Source organism: Lontra canadensis, unplaced genomic scaffold, assembly GCF_010015895.1.
Source record: "Lontra canadensis isolate GAN:19392208 unplaced genomic scaffold, GSC_riverotter_1.0 scaffold51, whole genome shotgun sequence".
NCBI classification, from domain to species: Eukaryota; Metazoa; Chordata; class Mammalia; order Carnivora; family Mustelidae; genus Lontra; species Lontra canadensis.
Window position 1 is genome coordinate 2,630,984 of NW_022631045.1, and position 26,823 is coordinate 2,657,806.

At 36.7% G+C, this 26,823-nt stretch overlaps 2 pseudogenes; both read left to right on the forward strand.

The window, feature by feature from the left end:
• Positions 1-2,973: 2,973 nt before the first annotated feature.
• LOC116877292 lies at positions 2,974-3,454 on the forward strand (annotated as a pseudogene).
• A 17,383-nt stretch (positions 3,455-20,837) lies between these two features.
• Positions 20,838-21,977, forward strand: LOC116877261 (annotated as a pseudogene).
• Positions 21,978-26,823: the final 4,846 nt, after the last annotated feature.

The window sequence follows — 26,823 nt, forward strand, 5'->3', positions numbered from 1 at the left end:
AAAAGAGGATGTGAGTGATCATCTAGCCCAATTTTGGCATTTTTAAACCAAGACCACACATTCTTTTCACTCCTCCATCCAGAGGTGTTAGCTACAGCCCTTGCTATTGAAACTCTGAGGTACTCCCTTTGAGATGCTTCACACACTGAGGTGGTTGCATGCTGGAGAGGCCACCTGTACACAATCGGATTGATGATTGGAGCTGAGTTTAACCTTCTGCCATTCCCAATGAAGCATCACATGACTGGAGTTGTTTGGGATCCTCCCATTCCGGCCCATCTGCCAAGTGAATACCCCTGAGTGGCTTCCATCAAAACTACATGAAAGAGGAGACCCATCCATCTGAGTGCTGGTACATTATTAATTCATGAAATTATGAGATATAACAAAATGATTGTTGTTTTAAGCAACTAACTTTTGGATAGTTTTTGTCCTGTTTTTATTTTTACTGCACCAACAGATAAACAGACTTTGGTCCATGAAAGTGAGGTGCTAACATTACAAAATCTAAAATGTGTGGCTCTGGTCTGGGGACAGGGCAACAAGCCAAAGTCTGACAAGTCTTAAAATAAATACTATAGAGGACTTGAAAAGATTGAAAAAAAATTACTAAGAAGTGGTAGAAAGTTTGGTACTCCTTCTACCCAGGTAGCCTGGAAAATATATAATGTACTTAATAAACTTGGTAATCTAGTCAAGATGTTTTCTGGATGAAGTGTTAAAGGTGCTACCTTGTTTCTTCCTGTTGTCTTTTTAAAAATGAGAGAAATGGGAGATGAAATAATCAACTGCTAATAGGATATGGAGTGAACATAAAGGGCTTAGGACAACCATTCCAACCAGCAACTGGTTCTCAAAGTAAGAGATGGTATCAGGGTAGAGATGAAATTTAGTGCACTGTCAGTAGAACAAACCCTTTGGTTTAAGACTTCAGAAGGATGGGTGCCTGGGAGACTCAGTTGGTTAAGTGTCTGCCTTCAGCTCAGGTCATGATCCCAGGGTCCTGAGATCGAGTCCCATACTGGGCTCCCTGCTTAGCGGGGAGCCTGCTTCTCTCTCTCTCTCTCTCTCTGAGAAATAAATAAATAAAATCTTTTTAAAAATTAAAAAAAAAAAGACTTCAGAAGGATTTAAGTCCGTATCAAATATACCCTCTCAGTAACAAAAAGAAAAAGGGCATGCCCTATTAGGTGCTCTAGGAGAGACAATAGGGCTTAGTGCACAAACAATAGCTTCACAGGGAAACCAAGATAAAGAAGGATTTACCCCAAAAAGATTTATGGGTTTGGTTTTGTCTAATGGAACAGATTAAGAATTGACACATAAAAGGCTCATGAGATTTTAAAGGAATTATATTAGCACTGAACAGCACAGAGAGAGTAAAAAAAAAAAAAAAAAAAAAAAAAAGCCTAGAGATAACCAAAATTCTATATAAAAGAAGCATTCTAAGAAAACTAAATTTTGTGGAAAGCAGATTTTATTGGAAAGGAAGTTTTCAGAGGGCAGGACCAAAGCCATGTAAAATTATAACCCAAAGACTAAGACTAAACCTCAATCAGGAAATGAAAATATCTGCCAGATTATATTTAAGAATTACTATAGTATAGTGATTGCTCTGTGTCTCATTTTCTCCATTTTGGAAAAGGAATATTTACTATGATCATCCTATGCCTACTTCTTCTTGGAACTTTCATTTGTCCCAAGAAAACAGATGATTTGTCTCTTCATTTCACAGGCTTACAGTCTAAGAGTAAATTTATCCAAAGGAGGGGGACCCAAAACAGAGATATTTTTAGAGCTAGATATGATTTAAATTGTGATTATGGACCTTAAACCTGAGCTACGTGACACAATAGAATGGGACTTTTGGTGATTATTGCATGATGCAGGAAGATCAATACTGTTGCAAGCAGGGCTTGTACTACAATGGTTTAGCATGAAAGCAAATTATTTGAAACTTCATTTATGGGCAAGCGGTCAGTGATCCCTCCTCTTGAATATGACGTGGTTGAGATTGCTTTAACCAGTAGAGCATGGCAGAAGTGGTGTTAGATTGTCTCATATCATGAAACTTTCACCTTCTTCAATTGACACACTGACCTACCATCTAAGAAATCTAACTCCTCTGCAGCTGCCATGCTGAAGAGGCCATATTAGGCATTTCACTGGTAATTCCAGCTGAATTCAGCCTTCCAAAGGTACCCTTCTAGTCACCGAATGTGTGAGTATACAATTTGCACCCTCCAACCCAGACTCTATAACAGTTTATTATCACCAAATGGCCTCTATTACACCACATGAAAGAGTAGGATTATGCAGAAGATCTCTGTTGGAAGTTCTGACCAACAAAATGTGCGTGATAGAGTAGAATGGTTGTAGGAGTTCTACTACTAAGTTTTGGGATCCTTTGCTCCACAGCAATAGATATCTGGAACATACACCTTCTCCTTTAAAGATCAATCTTTAATGGATAAAATTATGGCAGGGAGAAATGAAGTGACTTGCACAAGTTTATGCAATATTACAGGGGAAGAACTGCAATCCAAAATCAGAGCCCTTATCTTCCTTTTATTTGCACTATACCTCATCATCCTAAAGAAGTTCAACTTTCTTGTATAATGCTATCTTATAATGTTTGGAAATCAAGTACTCACCTTTATGAAAGTCAAACATGCTTCTTCTTAGTCCTTCTGTTTCTTTCCTTTTACCTGATTATCTTCTGCTATTTTATATTTCAAGACTCTGCCCACATAGGAAAATAATAAACATAGGTGAATTCTAATTTTAGTGGACTTCAAAATAGAAATTCAGGGTAGCCTGAAGACAGTAATTTCGAATCACAGGCATCTGCGATTACATCTTTTCTGTTTTAACAACAGCTGTGCTACTCGAAGTGAGATGCATTTGCTAACTTCTCTTGATAAGACTGTGAGAAATTAACAACAGTATTTCCTGAAACCATCAAGACAAAAAATGTCAGTGATACTGAATACTGATGTAAGTGATATTAAAATAGAACGCTTCTGTGAGAGGACACCGAAAACTTGTGAGAGTTTTTATGACTCTCAGTACCAGTAATTACTACAATGACTGCATATTGCATAGAAGTACCAAGGATTTCATGTTTGAAACAGGAGATCTTACAGGTACAAGAAAATGAGGTAATAGTAACTGGGGCAAGAAATTTGAGGATCAATATAGCAACTTTCTTAAGCACAATGTTAGAGGTGTTTTATCTATGGCTAATAACAGCCCAAATACCAATGGATCTTAGTTCTTCACCTATGGCAAACAGTCACTTTTGGACATGAAATATACAGTATTTGGAAAGGTAATGGATGTGCTGAGACTCTAGATGAATTTGAGAAGTTACCAGTGAATGAGAAGACATGTCAACCTCTCAGTGATGTGCACAAAGGACATAACTATTCATGCTAATCCCTTTGTGCAGTAGCTGTAGTAGACCTGGAAAAACTGTTGGTAAACTATTCGAGGAACAAACCTATTGTGGTTTATGCAGTTTTAATTATATCAAGAGACTGTATCATTCATCTGATTGTTTACAACTAAAATCTTCCAAGTTGGTGGTACCAAGGGGATCCAAAGGGCTTTTACTCCATTAGAGCATTTTTCTTTGCTAAAACTATTATCCAATATATTTCTTAAAGTTTAATTTTTAAAAAAATCTTCTGTCTAACTTTTGCTATATATAAACACTCATTTAAAAATAGAAATATACTATTTCTGTGATAAAGACTTAAGGCCCTACCTATTACTCTGCCCCCATTCACAGTCATCTCTTATAACTAGAATGTAAAGCACTTAATTTCACACTGTTTTCTGAGCTACAGTCAATCCAACCCAGGATCAAGAAAGACTTTAGTCAGAGAAATTTACATGTTCCAAGCCAGCAGATCTATATTTCCACACTGAGGTGACTTTTTGATAACTGCACTCTTTTCTTGTGGTGACTTTTCCTTCCAAGTTTGGTTTATGCGATGAAGTCATCCTATATTCTGTACCAAGTAACTGAGTCTCTGTTCCTTGTTTGATCTCATGCCTGAGTCTTGGTTTGGATTTCCTGCAGACTTCCCCTATTCACCCAGGATTGTGTCCCACTCTGTTCTTGGAGAATCTGTATTCTAATCTTGTTATGAAAATTTTAGCCTTGCAGTGGGAATTATGCTACTTCTCTCCAATTTCTTTGGTGTCCCTATAATCCTCTCTAGAATCTTTGCTTCAGTACATAGCTGCCTTAACTTAGTTTTAAGTTACTTAACACCTAACTCTCACACTCTTGCTAGTATTCCTGGACACCAGCATGATGGCCTGCCTGTCTATCCACCTGTGATGACCCATTATTGTTTAGTGCTCACTATTGCATTTTCCAGATAAAATGCTCTGTCTGTCTGGCTGAATTTCCATCACTCGATTCTTGTTCAATTTGCAAGAACTGATTTTATCTCAGTGTTGGCTTTTAGTCTCCCACTTATATCCGACTTAAACTCTTTCTGCCACTACCAAGTCCTATATTGGTTAGAGGAGGACAGCTGCTGGATGATAGCTAATAGAGAAACAGTTACCTTACTCTAATAATTAAAAATGCATTGTAAATCAGTTGTTCCCATACAGTTTTAATAAAAATTTACCTCTTTTAATTTTAACTTATAAGAAAATACTTGTGCTATTCTTTCTCCTTGATATTTGATAAGAATAAATGAAGGCCACAGAGTCAGAAATTGAATCTCAATGTTTTTAATATGTGCATATTTACAAAGATTACTATTTAAGTGAAAGGGGTAGTTTTTATATTTACTTTTAAATAATAGAATTCTCACAGTGGAAAAATACAACATATTTATTTATATATGAAGTCACAGCTTTTCTCTGTAATGCAGTGAAATAAAGCATATGACCATGATGTGTGTAAAGTTTTTATTTAAAAAGTTAATAATTCTGATCTGGATTTTTTTATCAAGGACTTAATATGAATATATATATATATATATATATATACATATTTATCAATTATTGTACTCATTTATAAAGTAAAAAAAAAAGTTGCATGTTTTTTTTTTTTAATGTGTTGGAAAATTTTTTCTCAAGGTTTTTCTTTTGTGCCTGTAGTTCTTGTAGTCACTTTCCTCATTGCAAATTTTTTTTTTAAAGATTTTTATTTATTTGACAGACAGAGATTACAAGTAGGCAGAGAAGATAGGCAGACAGAGAGGAGGAAGCAGGCTCCCTGTCGAGCAGAGAGCCCGATGCGGGGCTCGATCCCAGGACCCTGGGACCATGACCTGAGCCAAAGGCAGAGGCTTTAACCCACTGAGCCACCCAGGTGCCCCAAAAGTTGCAAGTTTTTAAAATGGTCTTCATTATATTGTATGGACTAAGTATTTGTCTTGGTCCAATTAGGAGATAGAGCCACACAGTAATTTAAATAGGGAAAGTTTAACATTAAGAATTATTAAACTATAATAAAATCATAACTATAAAGATGAAAAGAATGTGTTCTAAAGGGCTTCTCCACCTTCTCCTAGAGCTACGGAAATGTACCAAAGAAGGACATACTTAGGATATATTCTAACCCCTTACAGGATAGTGTTCAGACCTAGTTTGAACAGTGAGGTTTGTTGGACTGACGGAGTTAAGCTAGTTGACAAGCGGAAAAATTAAATAAAAAAAAGAAAAAGAACCTCTGGACTGGGGTTGCATGGTTGCCAAGGAACTGTGTGCTCTGGGTGCAAAGACGGAACAGAGCAACATCAAATGTCCCTACACACCTGTCCTTTGCCTGACAGTGTGGCAAGAGCAAGAAAAAACAAAATACCATTTACCCTAATCAGGAAAGAGGGGCTCCCTTCCCCCTGCAGTGTCTCTCTAGAGCCAGCTATCAACAAAATTTAAAATCATACTTGTCATAAGGTAGAAAACGCAGGAAGTGTTCTCTTATCATTGAGAACCAACATACTAAAGTGAGAATTTGGATTTGTGAGGCTCTACTGTCATAGACATCATATAAGCTATCTCACTATATTGTAAATGTACATTAAACACAAAATAAAACAACTCTTTTACACCATGTTTTTGTCCTATAAGTATTACCACTACCTGTATGCAATAAAAATTAGTAATAGTTATAAATATTTCAACATTTAAAAACATTTAGGTGGATAATATTGATGGTCTAGATATTTTGAGAAGTTTCTCTCTGAATTGAAACTGATAAAACCTTTATTCTAGATAAGCTTCCCTGTGTTGCCAGAAACAGTTGAAATTATTCCATGGGCTTTACGTCAATCTTTTTTTTTTTTTTTTTTTTAAGTAATCTTTATACCAAACATGGGGCTTGAGCTCATGAGTCCAAGAACAAGAGTCACATGTTCTACCAAATGAGCAAGCCAGGCACCTCTACATCAATCTTTGTATTTGGTTTTATTATATATAAAAGATAGACTCTGTCTATTCTGACTTCCTTTCTTGTTTTATTTCCCATGTTAGTCTTTAGATACATGGCAGTGGCAATAATCCACACTAATAAATGCTAAATTTTGATGTAGCTTACAATCAATGTCCACACATTGTTTTCATGGGAAGCTACAAGCAACCACATTGGACTGAGTGGTCAGAGTCACATGTAATCTTTCTGTGCTCTGAACAATATGTATTTCTTGTTCCCACATTAACAAATGAGGACCACATAAGACAGTAGGCATTTTGTTGTACTATACAAAATAAGGATAATTCTAAAGAATCTGACCCCTTCTTGGTTATCTAATTTTTCTGTATGGGAGATTGAATCTCTGCTGGCAGAGTGTTTGTCACCACGCTGAATGCAAACCCCTTTTACTTTCTTATAGTTAACAACAATGTGTTGACTAATTTAATATAGTTTTTGTCTCACCAGAAATTTTAAAATATATATATATTTTTATATATAAGTGATCATTAACATAGTGATATTTTGAAGTCAAAACTTTGTTCCTAGTGCTTTAACCTCCCAGAAGCAATTGGAACTCATCCTAGAATTAGATTTGTGATCCTTACGTCCACATGAACTGAGCAGTTTTGTTCTAGAAGTTAGCCCAGCTTACCAGTTAAAGTATGCAGTTTGGAGTCAAAACTTTAAAATTTGCCATTGAATTTTAGGTTATCTATTTATATAATCATCTACTTACTCTCTCAGCCAATATGAGGCCCTGTGCTACATCATGAGGATATAGCAGTGAGCAGGACAGACTTCATCCCTGCCTTCATAGAACTTACATTCTAGCCCAGAATACACACATTAAATAAATAAGTATCAATTGAGTTACTGAAAATTTTGGTTAAGTAGTTTGAAGAAGTATACAGTGTACTATGAAAGGTGGAAGGGAGGTCTAATTTTTCTTGCAGGTTAGGGAAGTCTTGCTTGAGAAAAGTACGCTTGACTTCAGGTTTGAAAAATGACTAGGCACTGATAAAGGTGGGGTTCTGGAGTCATGGGATTGAGAGAGTTGTCCAGATAGAAGGAGAGGCCCCTGGAAAAGCCTGGAGGCATGGGAGCTACCTGATGTGACAGAGGACCTAAATGGAAAATAACATTCTCAAGAGGACAGGATATAAGAAAAGTCTGGTGAGGAAGTAGGGGATTCAACACACATTATTTAAGACTATTTTAGAATTTATTAGGTGTTGAAAAACCTCATTGAAACTCATTTTCCCCTGCTAGAAAATGGAAAAAATAATGTCTCTGTTTCAGAAATGTTATAAAGATTAAACAATAGAATGTTTACAAAGTCTTTGGCACATAATCTTTCCAGACTAAGCAGTCTAAAGTACAACAACAGAGCAATGCAGTGTCTTTCTATTCATTTTTTTTAATTTTTTTATTTTTTCAGCGTAACTGCATTCATTATTTTTGCACCACACCCAGTGCTCCATGCAATCCGTGCCCTCTCTAATACCCACCACCTGGATCCCCCAACCTCCCAACCCCAGCCCCTTCAAAACCCTCAGATTGTTTTTCAGAGTCCATAGTCTCTCATGGTTCACCTCCCCTTCCAATTTCCCTCAACTCCCTTCTCCTCTCTATCTCCCCTTGTCCTCCATGCTATTTGTTATGCTCCACAAATAAGTGAAACCATATGACAATTGACTTTCTCTGCTTGACTTATTTCACTCAGCATAATCTCTTCCAGTCCCATCCATGTTACTACAAAAGTTGGGTATTCATCCTTTCTGATGGAGGCATAATACTCCATAGTGTATATGGACCACATCTTCCTTATCCATTCGTCCTTTGAAGGGCATCTTGGTTCTTTCCACAGTTTGGCGACCGTGGCCATTGCTGCTATAAACATTGGGGTACAGATGGTACCTTCTTTTCACTACATCTGTATCTTTGGGGTAAATAACCAGTAGTGCAATGGCAGAGTCATAGGGGAGCTCTATTTTTCATTTCTTGAGGAATCTCCACAGTGTTCTCCAAAGTGGCTGCACCAACTTGCATTCCCACCAACAGTGTAAGAGGGTTCCCCTTTCTCCACATCCTCTCCAACACATGTCTATACTGCCTAGAGCAATCTATACTTTTAATGCCATTCCAATCAAAATTCCACCGGTATTTTTCAAAGAGCTGGAGCAAATAATCCTAAAATTTGTATGGAATCAGAAGAGACCCTGAATTGCTAAGGAAATGTTGAAAAACAAAAATAAAACTGGGGGCATCACGTTACCTGATTTCAAGCTTTACTACAAAGCCGTGATCACCAAGACAGCATGGTACTGGCATAAAGACAGACACATAGACCAGTGGAACAGAGTAGAGAGCCCAGATATGGACCCTCAACTCTATGGTCAATTAATCTTCGACAAAACAGGAAAAAATATACAGTGGAAAAAGGACAGTCTCTTCAATAAATGGTGCTGGGAAAACTGGACAGCTGTATGCAGAAGAATGAAACTTGACCATTCTCTTACACCGTACACAAAGATAAACTCAAAATGGATAAAAGATCTCAACATGAGACAGGAATCCATCAGAATCCTAGAGAACATAGGCAGTAACCTCTTCGATATCAGCCACAGCAACTTCTTTCAAGATATGTCTCCAAAGGCAAAGGAAACAAAAGCGAAGATAAACTTTTGGGACCTCATCAAGATCAAAAGCTTCTGCACAGCAAAGGAAACAGTCAAAAAAACAAAGAGGCAACCCATGGAATGGGAGAAGATATTTGCAAATGACAGTACAGACAAAAGGTTGATATCCATGATCTATAAAGAACTCCTGAAACTCAACACACACAAAACAGACAATCATATCAAAAAAGGGGCAGAAGATATGAACAGACACTTCTCCAATGAAGACATACAAATGGCTATCAGACACATGAAAAAATGTTCATCATCACTAGCCATCAGGAAGATTCAAATTAAAACCACATTGAGATACCACCTTACACCAGTTAGAATGGCCAAAATTAGCAAGACAGGAAACAACATGTGTTGGAGAGGTTGTGGAGAAAGGGGAACCCTCTTACACTGTTGATGGGAATGCAAGTTGGTGCAGCCACTTTGGAGAACACTGTGGAGATTTCTATTCATTTTTTAATTTATAGTTTCTGCATAATTTCAATTCTAATCATAAATTTTTAAGGATAGTATGTTTACATCTTAGATTTTTAAAATAAATCTAATATTTAGAAGTGACTACATATTGGAGAGATGGGGAATTCTCTCTCTCTCTCTCTCTCTTTCTCTCTCTCTCTCTCTCTCTCTATATATATATATATGTATATATATAAAACTAGATTGAATGTATTTTGGAACACAGATGCTCAAATATTTCAGTAAATTAATTTAGACTTTAGTTTGAAGAATTGCAACCTTAGGTATCTCCTGTTAACATATTTCCTCTTTTTCCTAAAACCATGGAAAACACAATTAGCCATGTGATATCTGTTGTGACTTTCTTCACTGGATGAGAAAAATTGCTTGATTTTTAAGGTGTTCTCCAATATTCAATTAAATAAACTTTGAGTTATGAGGAAAAACAATGGGCCTTCTTGTACTACTTTTGGAGGAACACTGGACCTAATTGTAAAAGTAACTTGACCTCATTTTCGAGGTGAATGATACCACCAAAAGAAGGCGTCCTGGTGCTCAAGAGTTAGTCCCCCAGTAAGCATTTTCTTTAAGTGTTGTCAGAAGCAAGCTTGAAGTGGACATACTGTTTTTCACTTTTATCTTTTAAATAAAAGTTATAAAAAGCTCTTTGAACATCAATTTTTTTTTTTTACCTTTGTATTTATATTTTTCCCTCAGGGAGCATTTTAAATGGTATATTCTTATTATTCCCTCTCTCCCATTAGATTTGTTTCTCTAGAGTATTATTCTTTTATTTTATGTTTTACACGAGAAACTGACAGCTCTTGCCTTGCTAAAATTGTCTGCTTTTTTCTGAAGAAAACACTTACCCAATGTTCCATTGACCTTTTGAATTTTCCCTCTTTACTTCTTCTGTATCCTGGTTGCAACATGAGCTTTCTTTTCCCAATAACCCACAAGAAAATACACGAATGATAATAGAGAAAAATGTCAGAAACATGAAAACCAGGTGCTAAGAGTTGGGCCTGTACCACTGTGAAAGTCTAACCCCTGGTGTTCTGAGGGTAAAAATATCTACCTGGTCTTCCAAGAAAATTGAAAAGGAAAACATTTCAGAGATACTTATTGAGATATTAGGATGGTCAGAGCAACGTCTTTCTCTACTAGAGGAAAGTATAAGCAGGTATGTGTGCTTGCGGGGGGCAAAATCTATTTATGGCCAAGCCAAAGAGCCAAATGTCAGAAATAAACTGGTCAAGCCTGTCATTTACAGCCTTTGAATGATTTGAACAAGGGTATTTCAGTGGTGGAACTGGAAAAAGGCCTTTGACACTCTGGAGAGGTCTTCACAGAGCGTGAAAATGTCATTTAAGAAAATGACTACCCCATTTGCCTTTCAAGCTTTTGTTTGTTTGTTTGTTTTGTATTTATTTTTATAGTGGAAACCTCTATGGTAGTACTAATGAAAAATTAGTGAGTTTTGAAGGGAACAGTAAGCTACAATTCATTGATAAAAACTATGCCTTTTCCTGTTTGAGTATTATGGGATGCCATAGAAATGACTATATTGACAATTAAAAATTAAAAGTGGCTTAATTCTCCCCTGTGAAAATAAAGGAAGAGATTACTACTTCTCCCCCAATTTTCTTACAGCATTTAAATTAGAAAACTTGTATTTAAGTACTTCTCATTTCTTTGAAATGTGTATAAACCTTTAGAAACCTAGATAGGTCTTTTGTCAGTTTTATGACCCAGGAGTGCTTTTCTCAAAGACTTAGGAACCAGTTTCTTGAAACGTAAACATCACGGGAGATTGTGTCACTATTTCCCAGTTTCTGTGGGAGGGTAGGAATTTAATTTTTGTGGGTGTCTTGTTCCATGTTAGAAAACTACCTCCTGCTATAAAGATTGAGAAACTTGTTTTTCTTTCAGTAATCAATTAACTAACATAGATGGTCACCTCAATTACCAGGTAAATTTAGGATGTACTTGTGTGACAATTGGTATTGCCCAGTCCTCTTATTTGAGGACTTATTATCCATTTTTTTAAAGATTTTATTTATTTATTTGACAGAGATCTCTCTGTGATCTCTACTTGATCACAAGTAGGAAGAAAGGCAGGCAGAGAGAGGGGTGGAAAGCAGGCTGCCTGCTGAGCAGAGAGACTGACAGGGGGCTCAATCCCAGGACCTTGAGATCATGACCTGAGCTGAGGGCAGAGGCTTAACCCACTGAGCCACCCAGGTGGCCCCTTATTATCCTTATTATTTATTATTATCTTTATTATTTATTATTATCCTTATTATTACTTATTATTATTATTATCCTTATCCTTATTATTCGAGGACTTACTACTTATACCTCCTTGGCTATGTAAAGGGATGAATATTCTGTCTTTGTGATCTCTTTATGGACTACCTGTTTTGCATATCACATTCTGATTTAATAATTATTCATTAATGAAGTATTCTCTTTACTATGTTTATGGAGAGTCTTTCTGGATTGGAAGAAGAGTTTATTTTTAATTATATTTCCCCAATGTAATATGATCTAAAAGTACCTTTTAAAATGGGCATGGTTGCAGTCAACCAGAATAAATATAATAAGCCAATGTCTCCTATTTGAAATAAGTTTACTTTAGTCTTGGGGCACCTGGGTGGCTTAGCTGGTTAAGCCACTGCCTTTGGCTCAGGTCATAATCCCAGAGTCCCAGGTTTGAGACCTGCATCTGGCTCCAAGCTCTGCAGGAAGTCTGCTTCTCCCTCTGACCTTCTCCCCTCTCATGCTCTCTCTCACTCTCTCTCTCTTTCTGTCAAATAAATAAATGAAATCTTTTTTAAAAAAAGTTTACTTCAGTCTTTTCAAGCCCTTGTGTATGGATAAGAAGAATTTGTATGGATGTGAAAAATCTAATCTATAGCATCAAGAAATTTGCTGAGACAGAGACCCAACTTATCTTCCTTATCATGATTTTCTTTCTCAACCTGTCATTACAATTAAAGTAGTTGTAAATAAAAATAAATAAACATAGTTGGTGGTAATATAAAAAGATTATCAGGGTATAATCAATGATATATTTCCAGAGGGTCATTAAATGTCTCCTATTAATCTTCCTAACTTCAAAAGTGTCTGAGAAATGAGAGCTGTACCAGTAAGTAGAATCTAACAAAAGTTTTATTAAAATTTATCATACGATGCCATTTGCCAAACAATGTTTTCATCACTATTCCACGAAATAATACAGATACCTCCTCACTAGGTGGAAGTCACTGGTGGGTTTCATCAAAACTTTGGTTTGGTGTCTATCTGACTATGATTTGACTGTTGATGCAAATAAACACAAATTATTTAATTTGATTAAATAGGCACTAATGACATAGTAATTATGAAATGCTGAATAGTGATAATCCTTACCATAATGAAGTCTTGAAAATGAAGAATGGGAGACACAAGAAGGGCTAAAGGAGTTGTATGTATCTAACATGGATTAATTTCTAGTGAGAACTTTTCATGTTGGACTTTCCTGAGGAAAGTTTACCTTCTCACCGAAACTAAAGTGGAATAATGATATATAATCCCCTCACTGATATGAATTAGGAAAAGTCAGGAGGATAAAAATATAACTGTGCTTCTTTTTATAATCAGGGTTTAATTAAATAATGTATTTCCACAAGCTCATTTAAACCTCATCTAGTTTATCTTCCTAATTACATAGAAGATTCTATAAAATGGGAACTATGGGGAGTCTTCCTGTCTAAGCCTGCCATTTACAAATGTTGAGTGAGTAGATCCTGAACATTGCCTAAGTTTGCTGACACTATGGAGACTCTTAAAGGAATCAAAGACTGAGAATTTTAATCATAAATAAATTCTCTGAAATGAGAGGTCTTTCATTCTATGGTAGACCGGCATGGGACCAACTAAAGAGGTTCAATAGAACCTGAGAAGACAAAAGAAAAGGCCAATTAGAGTTAGACATACTTATCTCAAAGTATGCTGAAAATTTCCATAATAAAGTACCATCAATGAAAGACTGCATTGTCTGTCTTGTTACCCATCCAGGACCTCTGATCTGGTTAATATCCAGGACCTCAGGCTGGACTTTTGTATCTAGAGTCCTAACCATTCAAGTTAGATATAGAGCTGCCTCTTCTCCCTCAAGCAGAAATGTGACTCTTTTTTTTTTTTTTCCAGTATTTAGTATAAGTCTTCTCCAGGCCTACCTAGTCTTCTTGATAGATAGCTCTTGAGAGCATTTAAGAGTAGCTGGCATTATAGATCTGAATAGCACTAAGTATAGCTTTTCAGTGAAACATTCAGGTGTTTCCACTTCCTCAGCAACTCTAGGTTTGGTGTCATTGCTGCCTGCCTCACATCCATCTCCCTCAGGACTGTCATTCAACTCTGAGTGTCAGTTTTGCTTAGCCAAATTTTTCTATCAATTTAGTGGCCATAAATCACAGAGAGGATGTGGGGAGGAGGGGGCAAAACTAAACCCTGGCTCACATATAGGACTAGGGCCTGGCTCATATATGGTTAGGGGCCATTGGACACTGCATTAAAGTTCAGAAATTCTTGATGAAATCAGAAAATACGACATGTATGACAGACCCCTTGCTTTTCTGTTTCTCACAGTTCATCTCCAGCACTTGATCCCACAGAGGGATCAATCTGTTTTTCCTAGCCTGGTTGTTCTCTGTGGCTCATTGTGAGGGAACAACAAATGCCTCTCAGATGACACTGGTGGCAGGAAGTGTTGGGTACCTTTGTCCTTCCCTATTTTAGATACTTCCCCACCTGTTTTTCTCCAATGAAGTTGCACTTTACTCTGACAACAGCCCAAATATTAGATGAGCCCCCATGGAATTGCTTCTATTCAACCAATGTTGTGTGATTCAACTTACAGTTCTTCATAGAAGTATTCAGGTACATATCACAAAGCCACGTAGATTTGGGGGAAAGGGAAATAAATCATGATCTTTGGTAAAGAAAACAGTGTAGATGAATGAGAGTTGTAGCTGGCAGTAGTTGGTCCTTTCCTACAATATCTGAAATCCATCAAACATATTTCCCACAGCAGAGAAATACTATGTTTTTTAAAAGATACACATCCAATATATGTGAGATATTTCTTTACCTTTTATTGTCAAACCCTAACCCATTTCCTACAAATAAACTCAGTCTTAGAGTGCATTTGCCTTCTCCTTGCTCTACATTACATTATAAACCTTCTTACAGAAAAAGATATCAACTGGCACCAGGTCCAAAATGCTTTATTTTACCCACAAGTTTCCTTCTTCATTGAGGAAGATGGAATCCTTCATTGAAGGATGGAAGTTTCAATTTTCCAACATGCATGTACTATGTTTATACACATTAATTCTTGCTTATGTTACCTGTTTACTTGTGTTTGTTTCTTAGGGCAAAGCTAGAACGACTCTATTTTCTAGATAAAGTTATACTTTGAATCTTTTAATGATAATGAAAGAAATATTCAAGGATACTAAGGGATGTAAACCTGTCAAAGGATAATATTTGCCCTTTTATTTTCTTTCAGTTTCAATAGACAGAATATATTTAAATAAAATCTACACTGTTTTCATCACTATGTATGACAGGAGAATATTTCACTGGCTGAAAATCCTGAGCCCCCAACCTGGCTTTGCTCCTTTTTTAATTAGGAGCCCACTACAGAGAGAGCACCAAAGCATTGGCAAAGACTATCTGGCTATTGCTCTAGCAACATGGAGAAGATGTCTTATTTGCTGTTGTTGTTGTTGTTTTGTTTGTTTGTTTGTTTGTTTGTTTTTGTATCTCAGGGAGAAACATGGCCATCATGTAACTCTACCCACAACTTCAACCAATGGATTAATTCTATTGACCATTCTCTGGCAAAATCCATTGTCTTACTAATGGACACATCTCCCTAAGTGATTAGAGAGATAAGTATTTGAGCAGGACATTTGTATGCATTATTTATTTTTCTTCAGTTCCTATATCCTATAAGAAAGGATGTGATAACTTTAATTGGAACAACAACCATAGTTTAGAAGTAATTTCTATTCCCTTAAAAGGACACATCATCGCATGAGGAGTATGGGGAGATAAAGCCTCAGGAACAATCCTCCAAGGATCTACTACAATCCCATTTAAGAAATTCTAGTTTTAGCTCTGTAATGTGATATGTAATGTGGGTGTTGTCACTAGCTATTTGATTGAATCTTTATAATATTCTGAGATTTTTTTAAAAAATGACTTCAGTATCATTCTAGACACAATCCTTAAGGAGTTAGATCTCTACTAATAATCAGGCCCATAATCCTAAACCTATATGTTACCAGGTTAGCATGATTCCTCAGAGAACAAGAATTTCTGTGTGGTGGTGTTACATTGTTCCTAAAACCCCACACTAACCACTGCAGGATTATGAAATGACCAAAACAGAGTTCCTGTGCTCACCTTGCTCTGAACCTAGGAAGAATTATGTAAGTATGCAAATGACTTCAATAATATTTAGAGTCAATGTGAATCAATGTCAAAGACCTATGTGCTCTATAAACAATGAAGAGCTATGAAAAGGAAAATAAGTTGTTATTCTGTTACTATTCAAATGAGGGAGAAATAACACCCTATATGCATCTGAGGGGGCAAATAAATTTTCCTGGTGGAGGATAATTACTAAATGAATTTGTTAAATTGTCTGTGTTTGGAGGCTTAAAGAATAAAAGATATTTTTTATTAAGAGTGATTTGATGGGAATTGCACTCAAGTTAAAGGAAGGAATGACCAAAAGACAGAGGGGCAGGAAAACATAGTGTATGTTTTTTCAAAAGAAGTAAGCTAGTTTAGCTAGAGTTTAGAGTTATAGGAGAAATCCCCCAGAAGGAAAGCAAGGATCCTGAAGCAATGGAAAGCTATTTAATAGCCTAAAAAAAGGTGTTTATGTCCTATTTTAGGAGCTTTGATAAATTATGGATATTGCTAAACAATGAAGTAACAAGACTGGAACTGTGCATAATGAAGATATTTTGGCAACACAATAAGTGAGGACATACCAATGAGTTAAGAAGTGTAGTAGGTTGAAAGGAGTCTCACAAAAAGATCATGTCCACCCAGAACCTCAGAATGTGAATATAGATGATGTTATTAGTTGAGAATCTCAAAATGAAATCATTTTGGATTTATGGTAAGGTCTAAATGCTATGATCAGAGTCCTTATGGGCTAGGAGAAGACACAGAAAGACACAGAGGTGATGTGAAGATGGAAACAGATCATAATAATGTATCCATAAGCCAAAGAATCTGAAGGATTGCCTATAACCGAAATAGAAGGGCATGGGATGGTTCCTCCCTCAGAGTCTCCAGAAGGAACCAATCTTGCTGATACTTTCATTTCAAATTCTGTCCTCCTTAACCAATAGAAAATAAATTCTGTTTTTAAGCCACCCAATTTGTGGTGGTTTGTTATGTCGATCCCAGAAAATCAATGTAAGAGACTATAGCAGGAGTCCAAATGAAGCATAATAAAGGTCTGAACTAAAGAGGAAGTAGAAACAGAAAGGAGCGTGTGGACACAGAATTTACCAGAAAGTTTATGTGTCATGGACCCTGACTTATACATCCCTTTTTGAGGCCTATACTGAATTATTCATGGAAATTGGAAATTCGTTACTTAAATAAAGCCCACACACCATATAAATTACTAAGTATACAAAGCCTAGACTAGCCCCTGTCTACATGACATAGCAAGTAACCTATTTAAAGTCAGTTGCAGTGTAAGAAAGAATTCAGTTTTCAGTTTGGCAATCACCACAGATAGTGGTGATATTCCTGGTAATACCAGAAACAATAATTTAGAGAAGGAGCTTTTTTGCAATTAAGTAAAAATCAGGTTTTCTAACAATTTGTAATCTACTCATCCCCTAATATCTAGTCCACTGCAGGATTTAGCCCGTGGGCTGTAGTTTCTGACCCCTGATACAAAGAAACAACTCTAATGAAATGTGTTAAGGGTATAATTGGAGTATGTATACAGTACAAAATGGTCACAAAGCAGGGGAAGCAGTTTATTGTCACTGTGTACTGGGAAAGCCTTCCTAATTCCTATGGTGAATTACATTTATTTGGTCTTTTCTGGGGGGGAAAAAGAAAGTTTGTTGACCTGCGGTTTAGACCACAGCCTCCTCTAGGAAGTGCTCCATTGTTTGTTCATCATTATATCTACAGTGTTGAGTACACAGCACATCAAATAGTAGATGCTAATTCATCTTGAAAAATGGAGAACCTGGGTCTCGGGTAACAGTAAGCTATCCAAATGAAGATAGAGAGTAGGTGTAAAAACATGGATCTTGGGGAACCTGGATGGCTGAGTCAATTGAACATCCAACTCTTGACTTCAGCTCAGGTCATGATCTCATAGTTGTGAAATTAGGCCTGTGTTGGGCTCAGAGTTGGTGCTCGGCAAGGGCTCTGCTTGAGATTCTCTCTCTCCCTCTCCTTCTGTCTCTCTCCTTGCTTATGCTCCATAAATAAATAAATAAATAAATAAATTTATATTTTTAATTTAAATAAATAAAATCTTTAAGAAATATAGATCTTGAATTCAGGAAAAATATTGGACTGGCAACATGGGTTTAGGTAATCAACACAGATGCAATTGCTGAAACTTTAGAAGTGACTGAGATCTCTGAGGGTGAGGCTATTACAAAGGAAAAGACCTGAGGATGAACTTTGACAAATACAAGTATCATATTGGTTGCTGCACTGAGTATAGTCAGGCATTTTGGATATACTAACTGTAGAGCCAAAAAGATACTTTAAATAAATATATTCAATAAATTGGTGAAATGGAACTTTATTGCAACTCTTGACTTTCTCTAGTTTTTTTCTTGTTTGGCCCCTTACTTACGGGAAATGTCAAGTGATTCTGAAGACCACCTGGAGTTGCTTTAACTTCAATCCCCTGAGAAGCCTCAAAAGGTCAAGTATCATCTCCTACTGCTTCTCAGATGCCTTTACATCGTACCAAGTTCCTAGTTAATCCTCCCCAGTCCTGTAAAATTCACATGTGCCCGTGCTCTAGATAGAAATGACACACATTCTTTCAATTTTGGAAACAGAGCTTTTTCTCATAGACTCAAGGGGATAATCCCACGTTTTAAAGACAGATTTTAAAATATTGAAAGCTATAAAGATTAGAGTAGCTCTTTAAAAATTCCCTAAAAAGCACATTATGCAGTAATAATGTACACTGTCTTAAAACATATATATGATTTAAATTTCAAAGATAAAGTCAGGAATAATTTTAAGTGAATTTATAGATACGTATTAATCATGATATTATAGTATTTAAAAATACATGCACACATATGCATGTATGCATATAGAAACCAAAATGCACACATATAAACACAAGTACCATGTGTGTTCATTACTGATAATAGCTCAACAAAAGTAATAAACACTTTGAGAACTTAGTGTATCCCAAAGATGAACTAAGTCACTGCAAATATTAGCTTTGTTATCCTTCCAGCAACTCTGAAGTAGATAATATTATTTTTTACGTTTTCCAATTACTACTTTATTTAGCCAACACAAATAAAATCCCAAAGGAGTCTCAAAATAAACCAAAAGCTTACTATCCAATTTAAGTCAAGAAATTGTTTGTTTAGCACCTTCTATCTACTAATCAGTATGCCACATGCTTAAACACAATGTCTTACTTCTGCATAAGAAAAGATATATTAATGTAGTCATGGACATCAAAGGAGCTATTTGCCTTCAAGGTAAATACCAGTCTCCATGCTAGAAGACAGAAACCAAACTGTAAAAAATCTTTCAAAAGGGAAATTTTCAGGTTCTACAAAAAAAAAAAAAAAAAAGGAATAGACAGCTAGTTACCAATGGAGCACTGTTATTTTGCCATATTCTATTCCTTTTCCTTCTTCTTGTTTTCACTTAGGACTTTCTTCAGGAGGCACCAAAAGCATGCGAATACTGTTGTAATGAAAGAAAAGAAAACTGAGATTCTCAACAAAAATATTTTAATAGGCAAAAAAAAAATCAAAAAAGAATATATATATACATATATATATATGTATGTATACACACACACACACTCCTATCTTTTCTATTTTATTTTTTATTTATTTATTTTTATTTATTTTTTATTTATTTTTATTTATTTATTTATTTTTATTTTATTCTTTTCTATTTTAAATAATCCTCCATTCACTTTAAACTGGAATGGAGAGGGTGGAAATGCTCAAACTATTTTGCTATTTCCCAAGACACGCTGTTAAAACTCTTGTTTAATTAAATTGATTAATTCTTTGTTTATTGAGAGAGAGTATGTGTGGGCAGGCACTTGAGCTGGAGGGTGGGGAAGAAGGAAAGAGAGAGAGAGAGAGAGAGTCTCAAGCAGACTCCCTGATGAGTGCAGAGCCCCACGCAGGACTCGATCTCAGGACCCTGAGATCATGACCTGAGCTAAAATCGAGAGTCTGATGCTTAACCGACTAAACCACCCAGCACACCAAAACTCTCATTTAATTTTAAAAGCCTAGCTAATTTCTTTGGGTGGGGTGGAGAGAAAGGGAAAAGAAATAGATGGTGGCATAAGGCCCTGGGACCTATGACTGCCAGTGTGACAGGTGCATGTCCAAAGCTGGGCTGTGGGGATTGCCGGGGCCCCTTTCACTGGCCTCTCCTACCCCACATGGGGTTAAGGCAGGGAGAGAGGGTGCCGCAGCCAGATTCTGTGAAGTCCTGATCTGGGCTGGTGGTTTTGGGAGTCACAAGGTTTCCATCGGGGGTCTTCAACATGAGGACATGATGGGGTACCTGGAAGTAAAGCCTGCAGAAGCATCCCCACTCCCACCTCCAACTGCATCTGGGATGTTCTCATTCTCACATTGGTCCACACTCAGTCTCCAGCATTAGTTTTTGGCTCCAGCAGCTTCTGTTCCAAGAAATTGAAAAGGTCCTTTCATTGCTAGGTCCACAATGTTAAGTGTAACAGTTTGAGATAGCTATTCGGGTGCCTTTTTATATCTGTGACCTGGAGAGTTTTGTTCCTTGCCTATTCCAACTTCAGTCAAGTTATTCAGTTGTTCATGTATGTGCTTATCGAGGGGTCTGTCCCCTGTGGATCATTGCCTAAAATATTCTATACCCTGTTTCATTCAAGCTCCAAGGCCAGTGTTGGAATCATAGTTCAAAGCACACAAAATTGTGGTACAATATTCATGTTGAAGATCCAGAAAAAAAAGAATGTGAAATTCTCTTCTAAATTGGATATAATTTCTAAAGAAAATGATCAGGAATTGAGACACTTAGACTCTCAGATACATGCTTTTAATATGTAACTGCTTGGCCTACCATAGAGATTTGTCAGACACAAGGAGAGCAGCATGTAAAGAAAAGTCTTTACTTGACTGATATGATAGTCCCTAGTGTTATTATTTGTCTCTACAGCAAAGCTGTGTTAGCCTTGCCCAGGACAGTGCATGGTCATAGACAGCATACAAGCACATCATCTTCATGAAATCACCTCCATGGATAATGATAATGACTTTGATGATTTGAAAGGGGAGCTAGATAAATATATCCCCAAATACCTTGTTGGAAAAATTAAAGTAACAAGAAATACAAAGCATGGTGCTTTGATTGGAGGAAGAATGATTGGAGCAACCCATGCTACAGGAGAAATTCTGGTGTTGCTGGACAGCCACTGTGAAGTGAATGTGATGTGGTTGCAGCTCTTGCTGGCTGTCATCCAAGAGGACCAGCAGCCCATGGCTTGGCACCCAGCTGATATCATCAGTGCAGAAATGCTTGTCTACAACTTGCTGCCCTCCGTGGAACAGGGAGGATTCAGCTGGGGGGCCATACTTCAAAATGGGACCTTGTTCCCCTTTCTGAGCTACAAGGACCAGATGGAGATAATGCAACAGTAAAGTCACCTGCAGTGACTGGAGGATTGTTTGCCATGAATACACACCATTTCAGTGAATTGGCAGTGCAAAAGTAGCATGTAAATCTGTAGAGGAAAAGATTTAGAAATATCACTTAGGATCTGAAAATGTGGTGGTAAGCTCTTCATCTTCCCTTGCTCTATAATAGGACATGTTTTCTGGGGGAAAAAAAAAAACAAAAATGCCACCATATGGATCTCCTAAAGGTAAGGACACTGTGACACATAACTGAGGCTGACACATGTTTGGTTGAATGAATACAAGGAGCATCATTTTCCCTTAAGACCTGATCTAAGGACCAAGAGTTATGGAAATATCAGTGAGTATATTGAAATGAAGAAGAAATTGGGCTATAAATAATTTAAATAATATCCAGATACTATTTACCCAGAAATGCAGATATTAACATAAGGAACATATGGAAAAAGGCACAATAAGTATGAGAAAAGTCAGTTAAGAAACTGTTTCATACCTCTAAGGAAAACCATGAAAGACCTGAGGAAGGTCTGAACTAAGGCAGGACTTGATTGATTATCTTACATACTACATATTAGAATTTTCTGTTTGGAAAGTAGGATATAAGTGCATTAAAAACAAATGAATAAGATATTCTAGTTTTATCCATTGCTTCATACCCATCAGTCCTTTATTTACTATGCATAAGAAAGTTCAACAAAGCCTAAATTTATTTATTCAAAGATAAATAAGATTGAGCCTAATTCCCCAAAGAACATACAGTATAACAAAAGAGACAAACAGATGCTAATGCTGCTATTCTTTCACTCATTAGAAGTCAACGTGAAGAAGGAGAGGAATTAAAGGATGACTCCCAAAGGATGAGAGGAGATGTGGACATCACCAAAGATGACAGGCAGGGTGGGAGAGCACAGCTGGCAAGGAAGATGATAAATTAAAAGTTTGAAAGATAAAATATGAATTCTGTGATCAAGTTTACAGCTACAGAAGTTATCAAAGCCGAAGATACAGACTTCCATGTTATCTCAATCTGATAGGAAGATATTTTACCACAAGAAGAATGAAATCAAAAGGTATACTTTGAGTTTGTGATGTAATGAGGGATTGATTGAGGCTGTATTGTGTATGACCTTGAATAAATCACTTCACTTTCGGTTCCCAATTTGCTCTTCAGTAAAATTAGAAAATAAAGCTAAGAATTTTTCCAAAAAGTAGTATGCACTCCCAGTGAATTCCTTCTTTTTCTTGGTGCCCATCTCCCTGTCTCCACCAAACTTTGAGACTATTCTTATAACAAACAACAAGAGAATCAGTAAGGTTAATAAAATTGTGTTTTGTTTTGTTTTAATGCCAAGTTGCTATTGCTCATTGATGGATCATGTTACACTGGAAAAAGATGGCCCCTAAGCAATCTCAAAAGGTGTTCCCTCTCTAAGCTGAAAAGGACATCTTCTTTCCATTTCCCCCACAACTGGGTGACATTTCTGCTGTTGGAAATCTAAGGGACAGCCTCTTGAAAGTCCCCATTGGTCATTACACTGGAATCTGCTCTGCATACCCATGACAATGTCTATCAAATTTGGTTTCCTTAGTAAGAGTTGAGTTGGTCCCTAATATGGAATAGCAGTAAGTGGTGAAAATGTAATACTCTGCCTTACACAGAATAGGTGGTGGTAATTTTTTTTAATTGAAATTAATTTGTTTATGCTAAAAGTTAAGGATTATTTTAACAGTGCTCAGCATGTGATTCTGTGTTAAAGAGTGCCAAAGATCCTCCGGGTGTTGCTCACATATTTTCTGATTTGAACAACAAATGCTCTAAGATTGAATAAGAACTTTGGTAAACATGAATAAGAAAAATGACAATAAGTTTTTAACATCTTTTGGTCAAACTAAAAAAAAAAAAGCAAAGTTGCATGGGTCACTGACTATAAATGTGTATTAAATTAACATGACTCTCATCTTCTAATTGTTTAATACTGTAGTAGTATGAGTCCTGGTTGCCAATTCAGAATAATGCATTTTAGGGCATTGGCAGTAGATTATAATAGAGAAAGATGGGCCAAATCAAATCTGAGAATAAGGAAAGTACAGTTGAATATAGGCGAACTTTTTTGAATGAGATGGATGAACATCTCTAAATGAAATATTCAGGACTATGTAGCAAACTGCCAAGAAAATTCAATTTCATGGGAAAATTAAAATGAGAATCAAAAGTCTCTAGAAGACACACACACAGGCAGACACTTATATTTGTGTTTAGCAAAAACAAATAGATTACTAGGTAAGCTACTAGATCTTTTACATCTGTATGTCTTTTCCTTCCTTTGTTTTCATAAGTACTTGTAATCATTGTCCTAATCATTATTTCTGAACCAAGGCTGATTTTTTTTTCTTTTAAATTCATCTGCCTTGTTTCTTTATCTCCCCCAAACCTAAAGTAAGTGTAGATGTTGTATATTTTTGAATAATTTATCATGTTGAGGAGCTGCACAAATGTAAGTAACAGATTTAAAACCACAATTGACAGAGAGGGCACTCTGCAATGACAGGCTCTAGAGTCCAGAATTTTAAAGAGTTTTATTCAGCTCTAGAAATCTTGTTTCCCTTCTTTGTTTCCAACTGAGCAGAATTATTTAAACAAAACTCCTCATCTTTGTTTTGAATATTAACACTAATTAAATTATGTGGTGAGATAGCACGTATCAAGTTTTCTGTCATCCTCTAACATTCTTATAAGATGTGATCTCTGTGTTTGATATTAAAGGGACCGAGGTATTGAGAATGAGGAAGTAACTTGTCCACCTGTCCATGTTTGAATAGGTAACAGACAATGGAGTCAAGATGGAAAATTTTGACTCTAAAGCCTGCCTCTCAACACTACGCCAAAAACTTGCAGTCAATTTTTAAATGCTTCAACCATGCAATGTATACTTTCAAGAAATATGTAGCTTTCTCCAAAATGGTACTAGACCTTGATAGAAGATGTCTATAGGTCTCAGAAAAACATTGTGGTTGTCAGTTAACTTCAGGGTGATACTTCATGACAAGGAAGATGGAAGAGAAAAAAATTATAATTGACCTACCCGATAAACTTACTGCCAATGAAGAACAATCTTTTACTGCTTCTCTCCTTGACCACACTTTAATCACACAGCTCTAAGCTTTCTTCCTGATGAGGCCTCTCTACCATATCCCTCCCCACTTCTCACCTCCCCAATGCCCCCACCCCTGCCCCAGCAGTATCTGCTCACTCTGGTCTGCCCTCAGCCAGAATCCCAATAGGTCAGATTAGCAAGAATGCCCCTAACCTTTGATGTCTCTTCTCAATAATCTTCCATCCACCAATCATCTCCCCTCCCAAACACCCACCCACCTACCCTGCTGCTTGACTATAAATCTTCTCTTGTCCTTATATTCAAAATTGAGCCCAATTCTCTACTGATGTCTCTTTCCCCTTATAATAGTTCCTGAATAAAGTCTGTTTTTATGGCTTTAACTACTTTCAGGCTCTGTTTTGTTTTTTCTTTAACACCGTACACATGCAGGGCAGAGAAGAATGAGAAGAGGAATGAATTTTGAAGATAATGACAATTTTTAAAAAGCCACAGTTTTCTGCCTGTATTTAAAGGACTCTTTGCAAGGAAGTTTTTAGAAGATGATCATTTGGTTCAAATACTAGCATAGGAGCTGTGTTTATTTGCTTTGGCAATATTCCTAAACTCAAGGGAGGGATGTGAGAGTTTGCTTAACTTCTTCAAAATATCAACTTCGCCAGGCAGCGATGGGACTGCATCTTTTAATCTACAAGTGGGCGCTCTCCTACTGAAAAATTACAGAATCAGCCTGAAGCAAGCTCTGCTGCTACTCCTTCCCACCAGTTCTCTGGTACTTTCACTAGGATTTACTGTGGCTAAAATAATGCCCTTATCTTCTTGTTTACTAGCTTTTCTGAGTAGGGAATATCTTTGGAGAGGGAATAAAAAAAATCGGTTTGATCCACAATCCCTTCTCCACAGGGTAAGCCACTGTTATCAGTGAGTGTGTTCTTATGGAGTGAGATCGTATTGTTGGAAACTGCATTTCATGAAGCCGTCATAAAAGATTCTGAAATATTATCAAGTGAGCACTTTGAATACCAGAATAACAAAAGCAGAGTTTATCTTTCATTTGATAACAAGTCTTTTGTGCTTTCTCTTGTGTGCTAAAGAAATCATTTACATCAACTGCCTTAAAACAATGACAACAGAACACCACTTAGTGGCAGAAATGAACAAATTTCCACCAACAAAGTTAGCCCTTTTACAAAGCAAAATATATGTAACTTGTAACTTTATAGTTTTTGAATTCTTGTAATGTATGATTCAATATAATTTTTTGCGGGCCAAGGGAAGTCCCTTCCCTTCATTCCTTGTAAAAATGCTCTTAAAATAAGTCTCTGTGTTTTTTTAATGACATAATTATGAAATGTATTCCACTGCCCCAGGTCTCACAACAGAAGCTTTCCCATTATTTTCTACAAGATCCAATAGAGCATTCTTGATTTCAATCAGGTCAGACACCTTGTCACAATCCAATCTTGACACATCAATGACAAGGCATATCAGAGCAGTCAAAAGTTTACAACATGTAATAAAAACTGAACTAAAGTCAAGCATGCTATCCTCTTGTAGACCCAGGGAGACTCTAGGCAACTAGTGATTTGTAGGCTCCATTACATCCCAAATGTTCGATGTATCTAGCCCTTGGCAGGGTGTCAAGGACAAGAAATAATCAGTCTTTAGAGATCACTTTTGAAATGCTATGCCCTCTGCTTCCTTCAGGTGAATCATTCCTTCCGTGTTGTCAGGATCCACTGATGAAAGCTGACGACTTTCAATAGCCTGTGACAAGTGAGGTATCCCCTTTTCCATATGGGGAGGAAATGATACCATGCAATCAGCTTTCACCAGGCGTATGTGAGTGATGAGCTACCGCACAACATCATCCTTGTGAGCTCTTTTCCAGAGTCAAAAGTAAAAGGAAGGATGTATACCATCTTGTACACAAGAGCAGAATGATCACCAGGGAAGCAGAAAGGAGGGTATTTTAAAGCTTATTTATAAATATTTCATGTCTAGAAACCAGATTTTGTCTTCATGTTGAATCTGAAAATGACACGGAAGGAAACAATGCAAATTGGTGACAGTGCTCACATAACAGTAAGTATTAAATAGGCATTCTGGTCTGAATATGACTTTTAGACAACTAATATATGATAATATATCTACAAAGAGAGTCA